The 21,821-nt window shown below is 37.8% G+C and overlaps 1 protein-coding gene across 1 annotated transcript in view; it reads left to right on the forward strand.

Annotated features, from left to right (window-relative positions):
* The first annotated feature begins 8,010 nt into the window (after window positions 1-8,010).
* CCDC160 (coiled-coil domain containing 160) overlaps window positions 8,011-21,821 on the forward strand; it is a 40,591-nt gene continuing 26,780 nt past the window's right edge. The window contains exon 1 of the mRNA XM_059910786.1: window positions 8,011-8,176. The gene's annotated coding sequence lies outside the window, so the exon portion shown is untranslated. The remainder of the gene's footprint in view (window positions 8,177-21,821) is intronic.

The raw sequence follows: 21,821 nt of genomic DNA on the forward strand, positions 1-21,821 counted from the left end.
CTGTCCATAGCCCCCCAACTTTTTCAAGTCCTAATGAATTTAACTACTTGAAACTTCACTCCCAAGATTTAAAATATGATTCACATCACTAAGACAAACGGTTCCTTTATTGCTGTTAGTGATTCCATTTCTATAGCTGCTACTTATTAAACCATCTTTAAGAATTAAAACGGTTTATGTGCTGCTAGAAGATTAAAGCAAGAAGAAAGTGTGGAAGTTACGATTTAAGTATGGGTTGCATATTTGTGAAAATGTTTAGATATCAAATTGATAAACTTGCTGAACTAAATAACATTATTATAGGATATGTTTTAAGTATTCAAGAACTCAAGGTTAAAGAAGCAAACATGATATGTTGGTATGTGTTACAAAAAAATACTGTACTACCGCGTGTTAAACCTTTTTATGTTTTTTATAATTAATTAACTAGACCAAAGTTCAGTGCTTCCTTGGAGGATATCAAGGCTAATAAACAAAGCCATTTTAAATATAGAGTCTGCTTGTTGATTTTGGAGAAACAGCAAGACAAATAATCCTGGTGAGTATCTAGGGTTAAATTATATTTTTAGAATGTAATACTTGACTAATCTGTAAATCCTTTTATATTTATTTCCTTTGCAATTTTGCTTTAAAGACTGTTTAAACAAAAGCATAGAAACCACTAGATCTTGAGGAACAGTAGCATGTAGCTTCTTTAGAGTAAGATATACACCTTGCCTTCAGACTGAATATAATCTTTGAGGCTTTCTTTAATTTGGTCGGAAAGAAAATTTGTTTTCTTCCTCTGCATATTTTAATCATGTTTTTTCAGTTGTTGGCAATATACTTATTCTTCTGACATTATATTATTTATTAGTGTATCTGGATGTTATATCTTTTATTAGTAACTAGATATATCCTTTTATTTATATCCTAACCCAAATTATTTACAAAAGTTTAATGTGTCTAAGGATAATCAACAAATTAGAAATTGAGTAGATCCCATCAGTTTGGTTAATCACTTAACAAAATGAGACCAATTTTTATTTGCTATATTCGTCCCACTCAACTAATTACCCTTCTTCATTAAGCTTCAAAAGGCTCTTCTCTAAACAGTGGTTTATAACACCTTTAAAATCTACTGGGGGGGGAGTCAATGCATTTACTTGATTGTTACTTCTGTGTCAGAAATTTAAATATAAAAGTTAAGAGAATACATTTTATGTTTTGGTTCCTAAACAAAGTGTCCTATTTATGGTTGTTTTGTTCTACAGTTCCTTGGTTTTCTGCAATTTCAACTATTTCATTTACAATTCAAACCCACCATTCTTAAACTAATCTCCATACTTGATTAATCCCTGCATGCATACTGCATCTTTCTTTAACTCCAGTAACAAAGTTACCAAGTATACACAAAAGTCTTGATATTTAAGATCTAAAGCTCCTAACAAATTAATCCTAAAATTAATTTTGCTGGTTTTTAACACTATCATATATTTGCAGCTGCAGAAATTAATCCTAGTATTTGACAGATTATCACAATTTTTGAAAAAAAAAATCTCAAATTCCAATTTGTCTTTCACTTTGCCTAACTCTTGGTCAAGTTTGTATGCCCTTTCAATACTAAGTTTATGATGAAATACTGTACGTAACAGCATTAAACCTTGAAAGGACATAGCAGCGTATCTTTCAAAGGATAGTTTGAGCCAACATTTTAGGTTGGCAAGATCCTTAGTGGGCATCTAACCTAATCACTTCATTTTACAGACAAAGAAACTGAGACCCCCCCAAAATAATTTGCCTAAGATGCCTCCACTAATTGTCACAGAGCCAGATTAAAGAAAACCACTATGTTGGTTCATTTGGAAAGAAATCTAGATAGTTTTGGATTTATTTTCAAGCTCGATTTTCCCGTAGGGCTGTTGTGAAGATTAAATGAGATAATATGTGAAAGCAACAGAGTGATCACAATGCGTGAGTGCTCAATAAATGTTCTTTTTCCTTCTTTTCCCTTTCCTGCTGATGCCCTATGCCTTATGATCAGCCTCCTTGCCAAGACCCCAACTTCCTACTGTCAAGATTTGGGGCACCAGAGTGCAAGCAAGGCACTGAAAGAGAGTTTTGGGAGACTTGCGCTATCAAAAATGTAACAATCTAATCATCCTCACGCTTTAACTATGATCTGATTACACCAGCTGAAAAGACACACAAACTGTCATCCTCCTACTCAAGTGTTCCAAGGAACCTGGCTGTTGCACAGGGAAATGGGTACATTTCTGACCCCCTGCCACCCCCAGTCTAGATCGGGATCCCCAATCATGATACCAAGTAATAATGAGCATTTGACCATCAAAATGCAACTTTATGTTCAAATTCATAACCTGCAAACTGAAATTTGCCTCCTGTGTTACTTGCGTCTTAGATTTTTCTTCAACTATACAGTTAAAAAGGAGAAACACAGCTCACTCTCTGATGCCTTTATATGTACTAGCTTGACATTAAAAGAGCTGTTAATATTGTATAAACTGTTATACCATCTGTGTTATAATTCTGCCTCATCAGGTTTTATGGAATGCCCCCCCTCCATTTCCTTCATTCCACCAGGCATGTCATCAAAGGAGAATAAATTAAGTATTGTGCCAGAAAATGTGGTCTACTTTCTAAAAGGCATCTATCTCTAGCTTTCAGAAATGCCTTTTGGAATGAGCAATGTGGAAACAGTGTCCCCATTGTTGTATAGGAATGTCATGAATTGGATCCCCACCCCAGCCTTTTATAGAGAAAAAGAATAAAAAGCGTTCATCTGAGTTTAAAATTATCATATTTTATAGCATATGCTAACATGCTAATGAGATGAGGTATTATCACATCTTTGCTGAGGCCATTATGGATAATTGAGCTTTGTCCATCCGCCCCACTAGCTTGTAAACTCTGTGATGGTGGAGACAACTTCAACTTTGTAGTTTTATGAGACCCTTTCAGAGTGTGTTGACACTTCCACTGTTGGTCTAGTGACTAGGTTGAATATTTGTATTGGGGGATATCAGAAATGGCAGCTCTCTTCCACTTTGTAAATTCTATTTCAACACTAAGTGTTTACTAACGACCAAAAACCATATGTAAAGCACTAGATAACATGAGCAATTCTTTAACTCTGTCTAAAAATATATAACTGAGAGATCAAGCAATGTTCCCCTAGTAAATAAAGATAACTCTAGGGAATTTCTTTGTAAAGATTTAGACAGCTCGCAGAGAAGTTCCTTTTGGTGGTTAGGAATAGAAAGGCGTAGGGAAGATTAAGGAAAGCCAGTTCAAAGTGTTAGAGAGCGGTTTTTGCATCTCAAAGAGGGGGAGGGGTTGGAACTCTTAAGAAGACTGAGGCTGGGAATTGGGGCTTTTCCCTTCCCGCTGACTGCTTTAACCTACCCTCTCCCCAAACCCTGCGGTAGTGTCGAAAGGGACCGGGAGTGAGAATCAGGAGATCTCAGCTTGAGTCTGCTCTCTGTCACTAACTAGCTGAATGACATTTAAGCAAATCACTTACTAGATTACCTCTGAGGTCTCTTCCCACTCCATAAATCTTCGCTCTTTATCTCATTCCCCCTTCTTTTTTGTTCTTCCTTTCCCCCCTACCCCCCACCCCTTCTTCCTGGTCTTCCTTTTAACTGCAATAATAGTAATAATGAATTAGTTACCTCTGGAGAGAGAGTTGAGATGGTGTGTGGAGAATTAATGGAGACTTTGGCTTTTTATCTCTGTCATGAACTTTTTTCTTTATTTCCGTCCATTTTCTTTATTGATTAAATGACGATTTCTCATAAATTTAAGGTGCTTATTACATTTAAGTATTCAATAATCTGCCAAAAATGTTCCTCTTTTGTGGATATAAATGTTAACACAAAACATTTGGTCACAAAGAGTGCAGTAAATCAGGAATTAATGTGGCATAATTCCACATAGGCCTACTATACAGAAAAATACTCCACAAGAGTGAGGATTGGAACCCGAGGCTCCAGTTGCATTTTACCTCATCTTTTAAGCTATAAATAAGGGGTTTCATTCACGTAAGTCATCAGAAAGATTCTGGGAACCCCTCTGACTATGACTGTGTCCAAGGTGGATTCATACTTCACCTCGTGACGTGGACACACGATTGGCAGAGATGTGGGCAGATCAGTGGTCTCTAGGTCTCTCTCCTCCCATTCTTTAAGGGCCATTTCAAGTTACACCTCCTGCAGCAAGCTTTCTTTGTTAAATCCAGCAAGCAGTGATTTCTGCCTTCTCCGAACTACCATAGCCCTGGAGTTCCATTTTGTTTCAACTGTGTACTTAGGTATTTAGAAAGAGAATAATGATCTGTTTGCAGAAAATGGGGTCGACAGAGGTTGAGTGAGCAACTCATGTCTCCACACACCTTGCTCAATCACTCCTTCTCAGCAATCCCAAATGCCACAGCTCTGGGAGATCTCTGCCCCTTCATTTGCTTCACATTCACAAAGTCTGCTCTTCACTGCCACTTGGCCCCTAAGAAATGGTCTCAGCTGCTACCCCTACTCCATCAGTTACCTTAAACAAGAGATACCAATACCCAAAATGTGAAATCTTTGGTGATCCCATCGTCTTATCATTCATCAGCAGAATAGCCTGGGTAGATTTTTCACCTAAACTCAAGACAGATTTACTAATTCAGACCCCTCACCCCAAAAAACACAGCAGGCAAAGATGTTAATAACCTGTAACATTGATTGAGGGTTTACTATGTGCCAGGCACTGCTCTAAATACTTTATATAAATATCTCCCACTGTGACCCTATTAGATAGGTAATTGTTACTGTTACCCTTCCGTTCTAGATGATGAACTGAGGCTCTGACAGGATACGTAATTTGATATGATGGAGCCTGTGCTTGAAGCCAGGCGGACCTGTCACTCAGCACCGTTTCAGAAATCTTTATCCTCACCCCAAAAGAGACACAGCAAAGCTATGATGGGAGCATGCGGATGAGTAAATCAGAGTAAAGCCCAGTGCTGGTGGCAGCGATAGAAGGTGACTTCTCTGAGAGCTTCTGGGAGGAAGGGAAATAGAACTTTCTGGGACAGAGTCACATGGTGGTTTAGCCTCCAGTGAGAGACTTACTGGGGAAAAAATTTTAAGGGCAGGGACAGTTGGCTCCTTTAACACTTTAGAGCAGTGCTATCCAATAGAAAGATAATACCAGCTGAACGTGTAATTTAAAATTTTCTTATAGCCACATTAAAAAAGTAAAAAGAAGACTTCCCTGGTGGTCCAGTGGCTAAGACTCCACGCTCCCAATGCAGAGGGCCTGGGTTCGATCCCTGGTCAGGGAACTAGATCCCACGTGTGGCAACTAAGTGTTCGCATGCCGCAACTAAAGATCCTGCGTGCCTCAACTAAGACCCAGCGCAGCCAAATAAATAAATATTAAAAATAAAATTACAAAGTAAAAAGAAACAGGTGAAATTAAGTTCACCACTCTATTTTATTTAACCCGATATATGCAAGATATACTTATTTGAATATGTAACCAATATAAAATTATTAATGAGATATTTTACCTTTTTACCAAATCTGGTATGTATTTTATATTTACAGCACATCTCATTTCAGACTAAATGCATTTCAAGTGCTCCATAGCACATGTGGCTGGTGGCGACCATATTGGACGCAAAGGCTTAGGGGATTTTCGCTGCCTTGTGGCACTGACCACGCTAGTAGTGGCACCGACCACGCTAGTAGTGGCACCGACCACGCTAGTAGTGGCACCGACCACGCTAGTAATAGCACCAACTACTCTTCCCTCTTTCTTATTCATTATGCACAGCATGGCTGTTAGCTGTTAATATTGCTTTCCCAGTGTTTCCAGGTCATCAAGCCCCATCTCTGTTAATAACAGGTTCACTCTATATCCATCTCGTAACAACAGCTAACATTTATTGAATATGTATTATGTGCCAAGCACGCTTTTAAGTGCTTTAGCTTTATATATATTGTCATAAAAATCCTCACAGCGACCCTATAAGCTAAGCTTTTTACCATCTCCCCATTTTACAATTGAGGAAACTGAAGTTATTTAACTGTCAAAAGCCACACAACTGGTAAGTGGAGGAGCCATGACTGAGGAGCCCTACAAGTTTAACCACCTGTGCACCCCACTCCCACCGGGCCATACTCTAGAGCCAGAGCCACAGACAGCTGGTTAAGGAGCACTTCATCTAACTCAGTGACAGAAGTATAACTTGGTCTCAGGTCCTCCTGGACCATGCCAGACCTGTGAGGAATTTGGACACAGCTGCTTTCCTTTTCTGTGGTGGTTGCCCCTAGCAACTAGTGCATAGTACAATATATAGGGTTTGTGTCTATCTGTGTGGGTCTGTACCTACACACACACACACACACAAAGATCAAACACAAACTGTAGAGAGTGTTCATAAAATCCAGAGAATTGGAGAGCCGGAAGAGCTCTGAAAGACCAATCTCATCAAGAAAGTGCAGTGCAGCCAGCAGGTAAAGAGACCTGCTCAAAGTTACACAGCTGAACTGGAACCCAGATAATCTGACTTCAAGTAATTTAATATCTACTAAATACCTCTTATGCAGGGTGCTTCCTACCTGAAAGATAGGAGTTGCAACAGCGTAGCAAGTCTATTCTCACTAATACAGACTTTATCAAATGTTTATCTTCCCTGCCAAAATAGCATTTTTTTTATTGTGTCAGCATCTACAAAAAGCATTCGTGTTGTTTAGAAATTTAAAATTGGAGAACTTGGAGTTAAAGTGCATTCCCCTTGCCTTTCCTTGTTTACGCTGCTAGTTAGGCATTTACACTGTTTCCTAAATGTTTCACCAGGCCAACCCCATATTAAATTCTTTAAGGATTATGACACCATCGTACACTTATTTAAATTCACAAATGAAGTTCTTTAAGGATTAAGACACTGTCATACATTTATCTAAATTCTGAGCCCATAATAAACATGTAATTAACAAAATTGAAATTGCACAATTATCAGTATGAAGCGGTTGGATTTAGCCCTTTCGTTTTATAGATTTTTTTTAATGATGTTAAAACGCACTACTCAGCATTGTTACCAGCTTGACCTTTAGATTAGTGCTGGTCGCCGTTTCAGCCAAAGGGACAGCAGTAATATCTCACAAAGATTCTTTCTTTCAGCAACAAACTAGCCATCGCTCTTTCCTCGGATCCTTCTATTTCAAAGTGGAGAGCTTGACCATAGTTTAAATGTTAAAATGTTTCCCACTTAAGCAGAAAACACACTTGATTTCGTATAAAAAACCTCCGCTTTTATATATTATGTTTCAAAGTGGAGATGGCTGTGAAACTTGAGCCCTGACGTACAACCTCAACCTGACTTTTTAAAAGTGCTCAGAAAACCGTTCTTCTAATAAGCATGAGAGCCCTCTCTTTAATGATTTTTTTGCCTGCCTTGCATCATTTATTCTAAATCATTAAAAAATCAAAATAGTTTACATTAAATAAATCTTAGAGTACAAAAGAGGATGGTCTCACTCATTGTTGGATAAAGACTTGAAAAGGCTACTGAGCTAGTTCCAGGGTAGAATAGAGACTCAGTAGTGACAGCTTAATTCTCAGGAGCTGTTACTTAACAGAACTTTAAAAAGAAAAATGACACATTCTTGAATTATTTATAAAAATCATGCAAAAAAAACCCCCCACTTTAGGGACCATGGGAAATTCGTTTTGTCCTTGCTTTTAACATTTTCAGAGCCTATCTCAGTGAACAAAGTGCTAAGTCCAAAAACAAATGAATTAACATTTAGGTGGTTGAGCAAGACTTCTGTCTTTTGTTTATTGCCGTTTCGTTTTTCTTTTTTTTAGTAGCCCATTGTAAAAGCCCTGGGGCACACCTTCAGAATACATGAATAATGTCAATAATAACTAATACAGCCTGCTATGGAAAATACTGTTTTCAAAACCACAGGTTAGTTCCTGGAAGTCAGCCGGTCAGAGAAAGGATGTGGTGTAGCAGCAAGTTTAAATAGCTTGTGCAACAAAAGGAAGAGAGATCTGTTGACTTCTGCCTCCTAGAGGGTTGAAATCGGAAAGAACTATACTTAAACAGTTCATTCGGAAAGCATCAAAGATGAAGAATCCATCACATTTTGAAAAGCTTCACTCATCACTTTTGGGAATTCAGGTGAGAGAGGAACTAATGTATCAGGATAATGATAAGATGAAAATAAGCGTGTTAACTTCGGATTCAACGAATCAGCCCGGTTCATTTTTGTTGTTACATGAAAGGCACTGATATCACTTTTTAAATGAGCCCCCAGCTCCCATTTCTTATTGTTGTGAACTGAAGGAGTCATGGTAATTCACCTGGCTTTAAAATTTCTCGCAGTTGTTGAGTTCTGCAGCCAAATAAGTTCCACAAAATAAACTCATCGCAGGCACAGGAAAAGCAGCTCTTTTGAAAATACCTTGTGATCAGGCTCTAGGTCACGACCTGGGTCTTGAGAAACTTGAGTTAGTAGATGTTAGTTTTTCTTAGCTCTTTGTTTACCCTGGACTTAGACATTTTGTATTATTAAAAACCTGTGGCTTTTAAGGACATTCTATTTATCTTTCCAGGCTTTTTTGATGGAAATGCCTGGATTTTCTTGGAAACAGGGATTTTATTGTGGATTCCTGGTGCCCCTTGGAGAGGCTTATTTTTCTGGACAATAGTTTTCCTTAGTGTCACTACTCTTTTCATCTCCCAATGATCACAAGCTCCCAAGGTCGAGAAAAGTGCATCCTTTTGTTCTAATGAATCTGAAATTCCATTTTAAAAAGTCTGCAAAAGGGGCTCTTGGTTAGTAACTTAAGGCATAATTCTATTGCATGAAGTATCCAGAGGGGTTAGCCTTCAAGACATTTGGAGAGAAAGAAAAGCCAGCTCAGTTAAAGTCAAAAATTTAGCAGCAGTGTTCATAGTTTGATCATTGCTACTTAAGGATTTTTATCTTTTATTATCTGTACTTTAAAGTGTGTTGTACTACATAGGCATGCTTGCCTTTGTTAAAAGAAGAGGACCCAGTAAACTGGCATAAAGAAGTAAATTACCATTGCCTCTGACTATAAATGGAATGTTCATGGTGTGAAAAGTTCTATTTGCTCCAGACTGAATCTCTCGCCCTCATTAGAGTATGAACATTAAAGTGTTTTATGAGTTTGTGTTGTATGTTATTTTCATCGATAACTCAGTCTTCCAGGGAAAAGTGAATAACCATTTTTTAGTTAAAAGCTGCCCCACTAGCCAATAGCCACATGTGGCTATTTTATATTTTAAGTTTAATTAATGAAAATTCGACAACACAAAAAAATGCAGTTCCTCAGTCTCAGTAGCCACATTTCGCGTACTCAATAGCCACATGCAGCTGGTGACTCCTGTACTGGACAATGAAGATACAGAATGTTTCCATCATTGCAGAAAGTTCTACTGGACAGCACTACCTCAAAGGGTACTTATTCTCTGACATGACTCTTAATACCTGGCAGCAGAAAACGCTGATGATTGTTATAGCTTGCCGTTCACAGAAGCCCAACTTTCTAGAAGCTGAATGGTGTCTCTTCTCCCCAGTCATAATGTAGAGAAATTCACTGGGGCTGGTAATTTGGTGTGATTATTAAGAATTCTGAAAATTTCCCTCAGGAGTTTTTTGTTACTCTAAACTATAATTAAAAATAAACAACCAAACCAAACCAAACCAAATCCCTCAGTGCCATCTAGCTTTGATTAAGCAAGGAAGAAAGGTAGCTTCTTCTATTTTTTTCCTAACCAGGCTATGTAGAACAGTATAGATACCGTGTTTGGTTGGCATACATTAAATGCACACAAAAATTATCATTGAGGATTATTAAGATAAGATATAATGGTAATATGTTGTAAGGTGACTACTATTTAAAATATCCATGTGATACCATTTTTAAAAAAAATCACCTATTTGGCCTTTTCCTTTTTACAGTAACAGTTACTTCCTTTTAGTCTTTCAAAACATTGTGTCTCAGAAATAACTACGCTAATTAGCTTGGTTTTCTATGCTTCCCAGGTTTGTGATCCCTTCAATTTTTCACAGGTCCTTTATCTATTCTACAGCCCAACTGGCTTGCTCAGGATTCCTTGAATATATCCTGTGCTTTCCTCATCTCCAGTTTTTGCTCATGCCCTTCTTGCGATCTGGAATGCTGTCTCCATCTCTGTCTTTCTGAGACTTATCCATTCGTCAAGGCCCATTTGAAGTGCCACCTCTTCCTGATCCCTCCGGGTGAAGTGACCCCTCCTTCCTCCGAATTTTAACAGCATTATAATTAAGTGTCTCGCCTCCCTTACTGGACCGTAAGCTCGTTGGCACAAAGATCTTGGTCTTAGTCATCACTGGATCCCTCTACATACTCGGCACAGGGCTGGTGCTCTAGACTTGGAAAATCCTAGCAATATTCCAAATATACACGCAAGATTTCTTTGAACTGCATCTGCACTGACAAACCAAAGGCAGTAGCATTGCACATTTGGCTTTACATTAAGCTTTCACAAATATTTCACCCAAGCCAATTCATTTTGGCTTATAGATTATATAGATCATATTACCGCAGTTATAGATATATCGACCTACAATATTGTACTCATGTGAGCCAAAGAAGAAAGAAATTGGGCTTCAGCAATATGAATTCTGGTTCTAGTCAAATCTAGATTGTATTAACACTTGACAAGATAACATTTTTCGTGTATCAGGTTGGCAAAGACTAAGAAGAGCTTGATAAAGCAGTGTCGGTATGGAGAAACAGAGACTCATTTATTTCAGATGGGGATGTAAATTGGCATAATTTCTGTGGAAGGCATAAGGTAATTTGGTAATAGCTATCAAAATTTAAAAATGGAACAAACAATTTTACTTAAAGAAATGTATTCAACAGTCACCCTTCCACCACTATAGCAGAATGCTTACGGTCTCTTGAGGGAAGTACGCAGCACCATCTAGGAAGTGCTCTTGCCAAAGCATTGAACCTGAATCTGATGAGGCCTGCTTATCAAACTACCAGTTTGGAGGAAAGACGAGGAAGAGAGGAGAACACGTTAAACAACACCGTGCAAGGCAGTTAGCAAAACCCAGCATGCGGAAAACTGCAGGACAAACAAACCAGTTTTGCCAACAAATAATTGCAAGGGGAAAAAAAGAGAGGGAGAATTTCTAAATTAAAAGTGACTTAAGAGGCATGTCCATCAAATGCACTATGTGGACCTTGTTTGGATTCTGACTTTTAATAGATCAGCTGTAAACGATTGTCCTTAGGGGAAATTTGAACACTGACAGCATGCTTTTGATATCAGGAAATTACTGTTATTTTTTAGGTATGGCAATGGTATGTGTTTATTTTTTTAAAGAGTCCTTATCTCTATAGATACATAAAGAAATATTTATGGAAGAAATTTGCCTCAAAATAATGTGGTGGGGGACGTGGAGGAGTATAGGTGAGACAATTTTGCCTATGAGTTAGTTGATTACTGTTAAAGTTGGGTGTTCAGTATACAGGAGTTCATTGTGTTGTTTCTCTACTTTTGTGTATCTTCTACATTGGCTTTTTAAAAAGAGCGAGGTGTAATGTTTTACAACAGTATTGCCTGTAATTGGAAAGAAACCTATAAACAACCTATATATCTAGAATAAGGACTGGTTAAATAAATTAATGTAGAGTCACACAATGGAACACTGTGATATTGTTAAAAATAAAGATAGATGGATCGACAGGTAGATCTGATATGGAACAATCCCTCAGATATAGCAAGTAAAAAATAATGTAGAAGAATATGAATAATATGTTCCCATTTATGCAAAAAGGAGGGGATAAATATACACATATGTACATGTATTTGTATAGGTTATTTCTAAAGGTATTCTTAAGAAATTGCTAACAGTGGTTGCCCCTGCATAAGGGTCTGGGTGTTACAGGAGAAAGGAGTGAGATAGAGACTACTTTTGACAACTTTTCTGATTTAAAAAAATACTTCTCATTTTTTCACACTTGAAAATATGGCCCAGAATAGTAGTTAAGAGCTAAACTTCTTGAGTTGACTCATGTTCGTTGCCAAATAGATGCTAGAAAAAATTTTGCTGACTGGTAAAAGTTTGGGAGTTAGAACACATTTTGAAATTATCTGTAAATTGGCAAGCATTAATGCTCTCCTTTGTGTCAAAGGAAATGCATGCATTTCTCACTCACAAATGAGAGAAACATTCCCATTTGGAGATTCCCCAGAGGGACCTATGTTTATAACTAAACACATGTTTTCAAGGGCTACGAAGCTGCAGAGGAAATTCGACCCTCTAGGGCAGTGGCAGAGATAATCCAAAACAGCAGATAATCCAAACTTCATAATATTTTGTTTTGAAATGCATAATATTATTTTTAGAAGCAGGCCATTTATGTTCTTAATTATGCTTTGCTGAGGGTAATAGACATATTAAAGTGAATTTGTAGTCTCTGAGCACCCACCAACAGAAGGTGGTGGAAGACATGGGCCAGAAATCTGCTTTGTGATAGAGGAGATACTGATAACCTATAACTGGGTCAGGAGGTCGTGACTGTAGATTTTTATTTCACTTCCCATCACCATGTAGACATTCTGCCTTTGCCTTCCTATGACCTCCTCTCCAAAATCTTTCTGAGAGCATTCCATCGGATTTTCCTTCCAAACCGAAGTTTAAAATAACAATACTGATCTGTAAGGAGAGAAGAAATCATTAGCATCCTTTCTATTTATAAAGTAAAAGATTAGGGTATTTTTCAATTAATATGTTCCACATGGACAACTCCATTATTCCTGCCTAGTGAAAGGTGATTGTCCAGCACACTGGTTCCTCCAGGTATACAGTTTAACAAGTAGGGCAGAAGCCTTAGGTAGACAATGTGGAAAGCCCTAGATCACTGGTAAGAGGGCATTGCTTTAAAAAAACATTTTTTGCTGTTTTCTGGGTTTTGTTATTGTTGGGCGCGGACCTGATGGATAAGGCAAACGCTGCCAAAGGCGAAGAATGAATCCCTTTTCCTGACCACCACCTGCCTGACAGTGTGCCGGGGCACTTCTAGGCCTGGGACCTTGTTTCAGACTCACAAAGACCCCGTAAAAGAGGCGAGGGCTGGGAGCAGCTGCATGGGGCAGAGAAAGAAGTGGGGACGCCCCCTAGATTTCTAGCTCAGCCGACCGGGTAGATGTGATGCCTTTAACAGAGACGCAGAACACAGCAGGAGCTGCAGATTTGGGCAAAAGTTAGGAAGAGTTAGTGAGTTCCATTTTCCACAGGATAATTGGTGGGTCACTAGGTCCTGACGGGTCACGTGGTGCACGGTGGGTCATAACCTTTAAGCCAGTGAAAGAAACAAGCCATCCTTTCTATCCCTCTGAAAATCTTAATTCCCACCATATGTTTTACTGCCCATGGCACATTACAGATCACTGGTCTATTTTTTAAATGCCAGAAAACTGTATTTCTATTGTTCTTGTCTTTATACATTTACTACTTATGTTAGCAATAGAAAAAAATTTTTTTAAGTGCAAGTAACATAGAAGTGTGTTTCATTTACCATAATTGCTGTGTTCCCCTAAAGTGCGTATACATCCATTCATTTTCAACTCTCTTTAGCAAAATGTTTCTTTAAAGAAATACAAATATCCAGTAAAACATAAGAAAATGCTCAACATCACTCAGAGTTAAAGAATGCACATTAAAACAGCATTATTCACCTTCTCATGTTGGCAGGGGTGTGCAGGAAACCCATAGGCACTCTCCAAACAATAATAGTGAGAATACAAATCTTGGCAACCTCTTTGGGGCCAACGTCCATGCACTTAATCATTCTATACCACCCTGCTGTGCAAGTTTTGTGATTTTTCTCCTACAAATATATGCACACCAGTACAGCAAACATTGTCTAAGAATGTTCATTACAATATTGAAATAGAAAACAGCTAGAAAGAGCTTAAATACCCATGAATGAGTGACTAGTTAAATAAATTAAGGTCCATCAGGCAATGGAATAACATGCAGCTGTTAAAAATAATAAGAGAGATCTATTCGTATTGGACTCTATGTTTAGTGTGATCCTATTGGCATCCAAACAAAACAAAAATAAACCAAAAAAAATCTTTCTTTCTCTGCTTGTATGTTGTAGAAAATTTGGGGATGAATTCGAAAGAAGCCATTACTGATGGTAATGCCCGGGAGGCAAGATTATGGTTGGACAAGGACAAAGGAAGACTTTTCTTTTCATTTCTAGCCTTACTCTATTGTTTGACTTTTAAAAAATTCATATGTATCTAAAACAATAGAAAAAGAGATGCTGAAACTTTTCAAAACCTATAGGGAATTCCCTGGCGGTCCAGTGGTTAGGACTCCATGCTTCCACTGCAGGGGGCGTGGGTTCGATCCCTGGTCAGGGAACTAAGATCCCGCAAGCTGCGTGGCGTGGCCAAAAAAAAAAAAAAACAAAACGAAAACAAACCCTATGCCTCTCTTTTGGTACATTTAAAAATGTCGTGTCCTCCTTTAGTGCTATTTGAAATTTAAAAATAAATTGGACATAGTAACTGCAAACAAATCATGGCAATGCAACAAAATGTCTTGTTTTCAAAACTCACACATGCCCCTGCCTATGGATTCTAACACTGTCTTATCCTACAATCTCCCTTAATTCTCTCCAGAATGCTCAATGTCCTTATTCCTCTTCTTTTGTTTATTTTATTTTTTATTGAGATGTAATTGACATGTAACATTGCATAAGTTTAAGGTGTGCAACGTGTTGATTTGATACACTTATATATTACAATGTGATTACCACCATAATTGCCATTTCTTTCTGTGGTGAGAACACTTAAGATCTAGTCTCGAAGGAGTGCTTCCCAGAACTTCTGCTGCCAGTGTCCTTGTCCACACGGTGAGCCACAGCCACACCCACCCCGCCTCTGCAGGAGACCCTCCAACACTAGCAGGGCAAGTCTGCTGGTGCTGTATCCCCTCAAGGTATTTGTGTGAGAAACTCTTTATTTCTCCTGTATTTTTGAAGGACAGTTTCTCTGGACATAGAATTAAAGATAATTAAAATGGCCCCATGTTTCAAGACATAAGTCAAGGATTTTCAGGAGTACGGTAATCTTTAATGGCTAAACTTCAGGAAATTTTCTTCGCAACCTGGGAGAACATATAGACCAGAGGGCAGACAGCAGAAGCAAGAAGAACTACAATCCTGCAGCCTGTGAAAAAAACCACATTCACAGAAAGACAGACAAGATGAAAAGGCAGAGGGCTATGTACCAGATGAAGGAACAAGAAAAAACCCCAGAAAAACAACTAAATGAAGTGGAGATAGGCAACCTTCCAGAAAAAGAATTCAGAATAATTATAGGGAAGATGACCCAGGACCTCGGAAAAAGAATGGAGGCAAAGATCAAGAAGATGCAAGAAATGTTTAACAAAGACCTAGAAGAATTAAAGAACAAACAAACAGAGATGAACAATACAATAACTGAAATGAAAAATACACTAGAAGGAATCAACAGCAGAATAACTGAGACGGAAGAACGGATAAGCGACCTGGAAGACAGAATGGTGGAATTCACTGCTGTGGAACAGACTAAAGAAAAAAGAATGAACAGAAATGAAGACAGCCTAAGAGACCTCTGGGACAACGTTAAACACGACAACATTCGCATTATAGGGGTCCCAGAAGGAGAAGAGAGAGAGAAAGGACCTGAGAAAATACTTGAAGAGATTATAGTCAAAAACTTCCCTAACGTGGGAAAGGAAATAGCCACCCAAGTCCAGGAAGCGCAGAGAGTCCCAGGCAGGATAAACCCAAGGAGAAACAGGCCGAGACACATAGTAATCAAACTGACAAAAATTAAAGACAAAGAAAAATTATTGAAAGCAACAAGGGAAAAACGACAAATAACATACAAGGGAACTCCCATAAGGTTAAGAGCTGATTTCTCAGCAGAAACTCTACAAGCCAGAAGGGAGTGGCATGACATATTTAAAGTGATGAAAGGGAAGAACCTACAACCAAGATTACGCTACCTGGCAAGGATCTCTTTCAGATTCGATGGAGAAATCAAAAGCTTTACAGACAAGCAAAAACTAAGAGAATTCAGCACCACCAAACCAGCACTACAACAAATGCTAAAGGGACTTCTCTAAGTGGGAAACACAAGAGAAGAAAAGGACCGACAAAAACAAACCCATAACAATTAAGAAAATGGTAATAGGAACATACATATCAATAATTACCTTAAACGTGAATGGATTAAATGCTCCAACCAAAAGACACAGGCTCGCTGAATGGATACAAAAACAAGACCCATCTATATGCTGTCTACAAGAGACCCACTTCAGACCTAGGGACACATACAGACCGAAAGTGAGGGGATGGAAAAAGATATTCCATGCAAATGGAAACCAAAAGAAAGCTGGAGTAGCAATACTCATATCAGATAAAATAGACTTTAAAATAAAGAATGTTGTAAGAGACAAGGAAGGACACTACATAATGATCAAGGGATCAATCCAAGAAGAAGATATAACAATTATAAATATCTATGCACCCAACATAGGAGCACCTCAATACATAAGGCAACTGCTAACAGCTATAAAAGAGGAAATCGACAGTAACACAATAATAGTGGGGGACTTTAACACCTCACTTACACCAATGGACAGATCATCCAGACAGAAAATAAATAAGGAAACACAAGCTTTAAATGACACACTAGACCAGATAGATTTAATTGATATTTATAGGACATTCCATCCAAAAACAGCAGATTACACTTTCTTCTCAAGTGCGCACAGAACATTCTCCAGGATAGATCACATCTTGGGTCACAAATCAAGCCTCAGTAAATTTAAGAAAATTGAAATCATACCAAGCATCTCTTCTGACCACAACGCTATGAAATTAGAAATCAATTACAGGGAAAAAAACGTAAAAAACACAAACACATGGAGGCTAAACAATACATTACTAAATAACCAAGAGATCACTGAAGAAATCAAAGAGGAAATCCAAAAATACCCAGGGACAAATGACAACGAAAACACGACGATCCAAAACCTATGGGATGCAGCAAAAGCAGTTCTAAGAGGGAAGTTTATAGCAATACAATCCTACCTCAAGAAACAAGAAACATCTCAAATCAACAATCTACCCTTACACCTAAAGGGACTAGAGAAAGAAGAACAAACAAAACCCAAAGTTAGCAGAAGGAAAGAAATCATAAAGATCAGAGCAGAAGTAAATGAAACAGAAACAAAGAAAACAATAGCAAAGATCAATAAAACTAAAAGCTGGTTCTTTGAGAAGATAAACAAAATTGATAAGCCATTAGCCAGACTCATCAAGAAAAAGAGAGAGGGGACTCAAATCAATAAAATTAGAAATGAAAAAGAAGAAGTTACAACAGACACCGCAGAAATACAAAGCATCCTAAGAGACTACTACAAGCAACTCTATGACAATAAAATGGACAACCTGGAAGAAATGGACAAATTCTTAGAAAGGTATAACCTGCCAAGACTGAACCAGGAAGAAATAGAAAATATAAACAGACCAATCACAAGCAATGAAATTAAAACTGTGGTTAAAAATCTTCCAACAAACAAAAGTCCAGGACCAGATGACTTCACAGGTGAATTCTATCAAACATTTAGAGAAGAGCTAACCCCCATCTTTCTCAAACTCTTCAAAAAATTGCAGAGGAAGGAACACTCCCAAACTCATTCTATGAGGCCACCATCACCCTGATACCAAAACCAGACAAAGACACTACAAAAAAAGAAAATTACAGACCAATATCACTGATGAATATAGATGCAGAAATCCTCAACAAAATACTACCAAACATAATCCAGCAACACATTAAAAGGATCATACACCATGATCAAGTGGGATTTATCCCAGGGATGAAAGGATTCTTCAGTATACGCAAATCAATCAACGTGATACACCATATTAACAAACTGAAGCAGAAAAACCATATGATCATCTCAATAGATGCAGAAAAAGCTTTTGACAAAATTCAACACCCATTTATGATAAAAACTCTCCAGAAAGTGGGCATAGAGGGAACCTACCTCAACATAATAAAGGCCACATACGACAAATCCACAGCCAACATCGTTCTCAATGGTGAAAAACTGAAAGCATTTCATCTAAGATCAAAAACAAGACAAGGATGTCCACTCTCACCACTATTATTCAACATAGTTTTGGAAGTCCTAGCCACGGCAATCAGAGAAGAAAAAGAAATAAAAGGAATACAAATTGGAAAAGAAGAAGTAAAACTGTCACTGTTTGCAGATGACATGACACTATACATAGAGAATCCTAAAGATGCCACCAGAAAACTACTAGAGCTAATCAATGAATTTGGTAAAGTTGCAGGATACAAAATTAATGCACAGAAATCTCTTGCATTCCTATACACTAATGATGAAGAATCTGAAAGAGAAATTAAGGAAACACTCCCATTTACCATTGCAACGAAAAGAATAAAATACCTAGGAATAAACCTACCTAGGGAGACAAAGGACCTGTATGCAGAAAACTATAAGACACTGATGAAAGAAATTAAAGATGATACAAACAGATGGAGAGACATACCATGTTCTTGGATTGGAAGAACCAATATTGTGAAAATGACTATAGTACCCAAAGCAGTCTACAGATTCAATGCAATCCCTATCAAATTACCAATGGCATTATTTACAGAACTAGAAAAAAAGTCTTAAAATTTGTATGGAGACACAAAAGACCTCGAGTAGCCAAAGCAGTCTTGAGGGAAAAAAACGGAGCCGGGGGAATCAGACTCCCTGACTTCAGACTATACTACAAAGCTACAGTAATCAAGACAGTATGGTACTGGCACAAAAACAGAAACATAGATCAATGGAACAGGATAGAAAGCTCAGAGATAAACCCACACACCTATGGTCAACTAATCTATGACAAAGGAGGCAAGGATACACAATGGAGAAAAGACAGTCTCTTCAATAAGTGGTGCTGGGAAAACTGGACAGCTACATGTAAAAGAATGAAATTAGACCACTCCCTAACACCATACACAAAAATAAACTCAAAATGGATTAGAGACCTAAAAGTAAGACCGGACACTATAAAACTCTTAGAGGAAAACATAGGAAGAACACTCTTTGACATAAATCACAGCAAAATCTTTTTTGTTCCACCTCCTAGAGTAATGAAAATAAAAAGAAAAATAAACAAATGGGACCTAATGAAACTTAAAAGCTTTTGCAAAGCAAAGGAAACCACAAACAAGACGAAAAGACAACCCTCAGAATGGGGGAAAATATTTGCAAACGAATCAACAGACAAAGGATTAATCTCCAAAATATATAAACAGCTCATGCAGCTCAATATTAAAGAAACAAACAACCCAATCCAAAAATGGGCAGAAGACCTAAATAGACATTTCTCCAAAGAAGACATACAGATGGCCAAGAAGCACATGAAAAGCTGCTCAACATCAATAATTATTAGAGAAATGCAAATCAAAAGTACAATGAGGTATCACCTCACACCAGTTAGAATGGGCATCATCAGAAAATCTACAAACAACAAATGCTGGAGAGGGTGTGGAGAAAAGGGAACCCTCTTGCACTGCTGGTGGGAATGTAAATTGATACAGCCACTATGGAGAACAGTATGGAGGTTCCTTAAAACACTAAAAATAGAATTACCATATGACCCAGCAATCCCACTACTGGGCATATACCCAGAGGAAACCATAATTCAGAAAGACACATGCACCCCAATGTTCATTGCAGCACTATTTGCAATAGCCAGGTCATGGAAGCAACCTAAATGCCCATCAACAGATGAATGTATAAAGAAGATGTGGCACATATATACAATGGAATATTACTCAGCCATAAAAAGGAACGAAATTGGGTCATTTGTAGAGAGGTGGATAAATCTAGAGACTGTCATACAGAGTGAAGTAAGTCAGAAAGAGAAAAACAAATATCATATATTAACGCATATATGTGGAACCTAGAAAAATGGTACAGATGAACCGGTTTGCAGGGCAGGAATTGAGACACAGATGTAGAGAACAAACGTATGGACACCAAAGGGGGAAAGCGGCGGGGGGTGGGGTGTGTGGTGGTGGTGGTGGTGGGATGAATTGGGAGATTGAGATTGACATATATATACTGATATGTATAAAATGGGTAACTAATAAGAACCTGCTGAATAAAAAAATTAAAGAAAAAAAAAGATCTAGTCTCTTAGCAACTTTGAAATATATATATAATACAGTGTTGTTGACTATTATCACTATGCAGTGCATTAGATCTCCTGAACTTATTCATCTAGTTGCAACTTTTAAAAATACTTGTTAAACAGCTTTATTGAGGTATAACTGACACAAAACAAGCTGTACCTGTTACAAGTGCATCATTTGATCATTATTGCCATCTGTATATACCCATGGAATCATCATCACCACAATCAAGATAATGAACATATCCATCACCCCCTAAAGTTTCTGGTGCCCCTTTGTAGTCCCTCCTCCCTCCACCCTGTCCCTTGAAAACCTCTGACCTGCTTTATGTCACTATAGACGAGTCTGCATTTTCCAGAATTTTTATGTAAATGGAATCATTTATTATGTAGTCATTTTGCCTGGCTTCATTCAGGATAATTATTTTGAGACTATCCATGTTGTTATATGTAACAAAAGTTCATTCTTTTTTATGGCTGAATAGTGTTACATTGTGTGAGTATTCCAGAATTTGTTTATCCACTCAGCTGTGCAAGGACATTTGAGTTGCTTTCAGTTTTGGGCTATTATAAATAAAGTTGCTATAAATACCAACGTACAAGTCTTTGAAATGGACATATGGTTTCATATCTCTTGGATAAATACCTAGGAGTAGAATGGTTGGATCATATAGTAGATGTATATTAAGCTTTTTAAGAAATTGCCAAAATTTCTCATCACAAGAAAAAAAATTCTGTAACTATGTAAGATGACAGATGTTAACTAGACTAATTGTGGTGATCATTTTGCAATATATACAAATATTTAATCATTATGTTGTACACCTGAAACTTATATAATGTGGTTTGTCAATTTTACCTCAATAATAATAATAATAATAAAAAGAAATTACCAGATTGCTTTCCAAAGTGCTTGTATCATTTTACATCCCCACCAGCAGTGTACAGGAGTTCCAGTTCTTCCACATCCTCGCCAACATTTGGTACAATCAGTCTTTTTTTTTTTTTAAATTTATGTATTTATTTATTTATTTGGTTGGGCCGGGTCTTAGTTGCGGCAGGTGGGCTCCTTAGTTGTGACATGTGAACTCAGTTGCAGCATGCATGCGGGATCTAGTTCCCTGACCAGGGATTGAACCCAGGCCCCCTGAATTGGGAGCGCAGAGTCTTACCCACTGCGCCACCAGGGAAGTCCCACAATCAGTCTTTTTAATTTTAGTCATTCTAATAGGTGTGAAGTGATATCTCATTGTGGTTTTAATCTGCATTTCTTTGATGACTAATGACGTTGAGCATCTTTTCCATGTGCTTATTTGCCATCCGTATATCTTCTTTGGTAAAGTGTCGATTCAAATCTTCTGCTTTTTTTTTTTCTTAATTGGGTTACTTGTCTTTTTATTATTGAGCTGTAAGAGTTCTATACATTCTGTATACAAGTCTTTTATCAGATACAAGATTTGCGATTATTTTCTTCCAGTCAATGCCTTACTTTTACATTTCTTAAACTG

This window comes from Balaenoptera ricei, chromosome X, assembly GCF_028023285.1.
Source record: "Balaenoptera ricei isolate mBalRic1 chromosome X, mBalRic1.hap2, whole genome shotgun sequence".
NCBI lineage: Eukaryota > Metazoa > Chordata > Mammalia > Artiodactyla > Balaenopteridae > Balaenoptera > Balaenoptera ricei.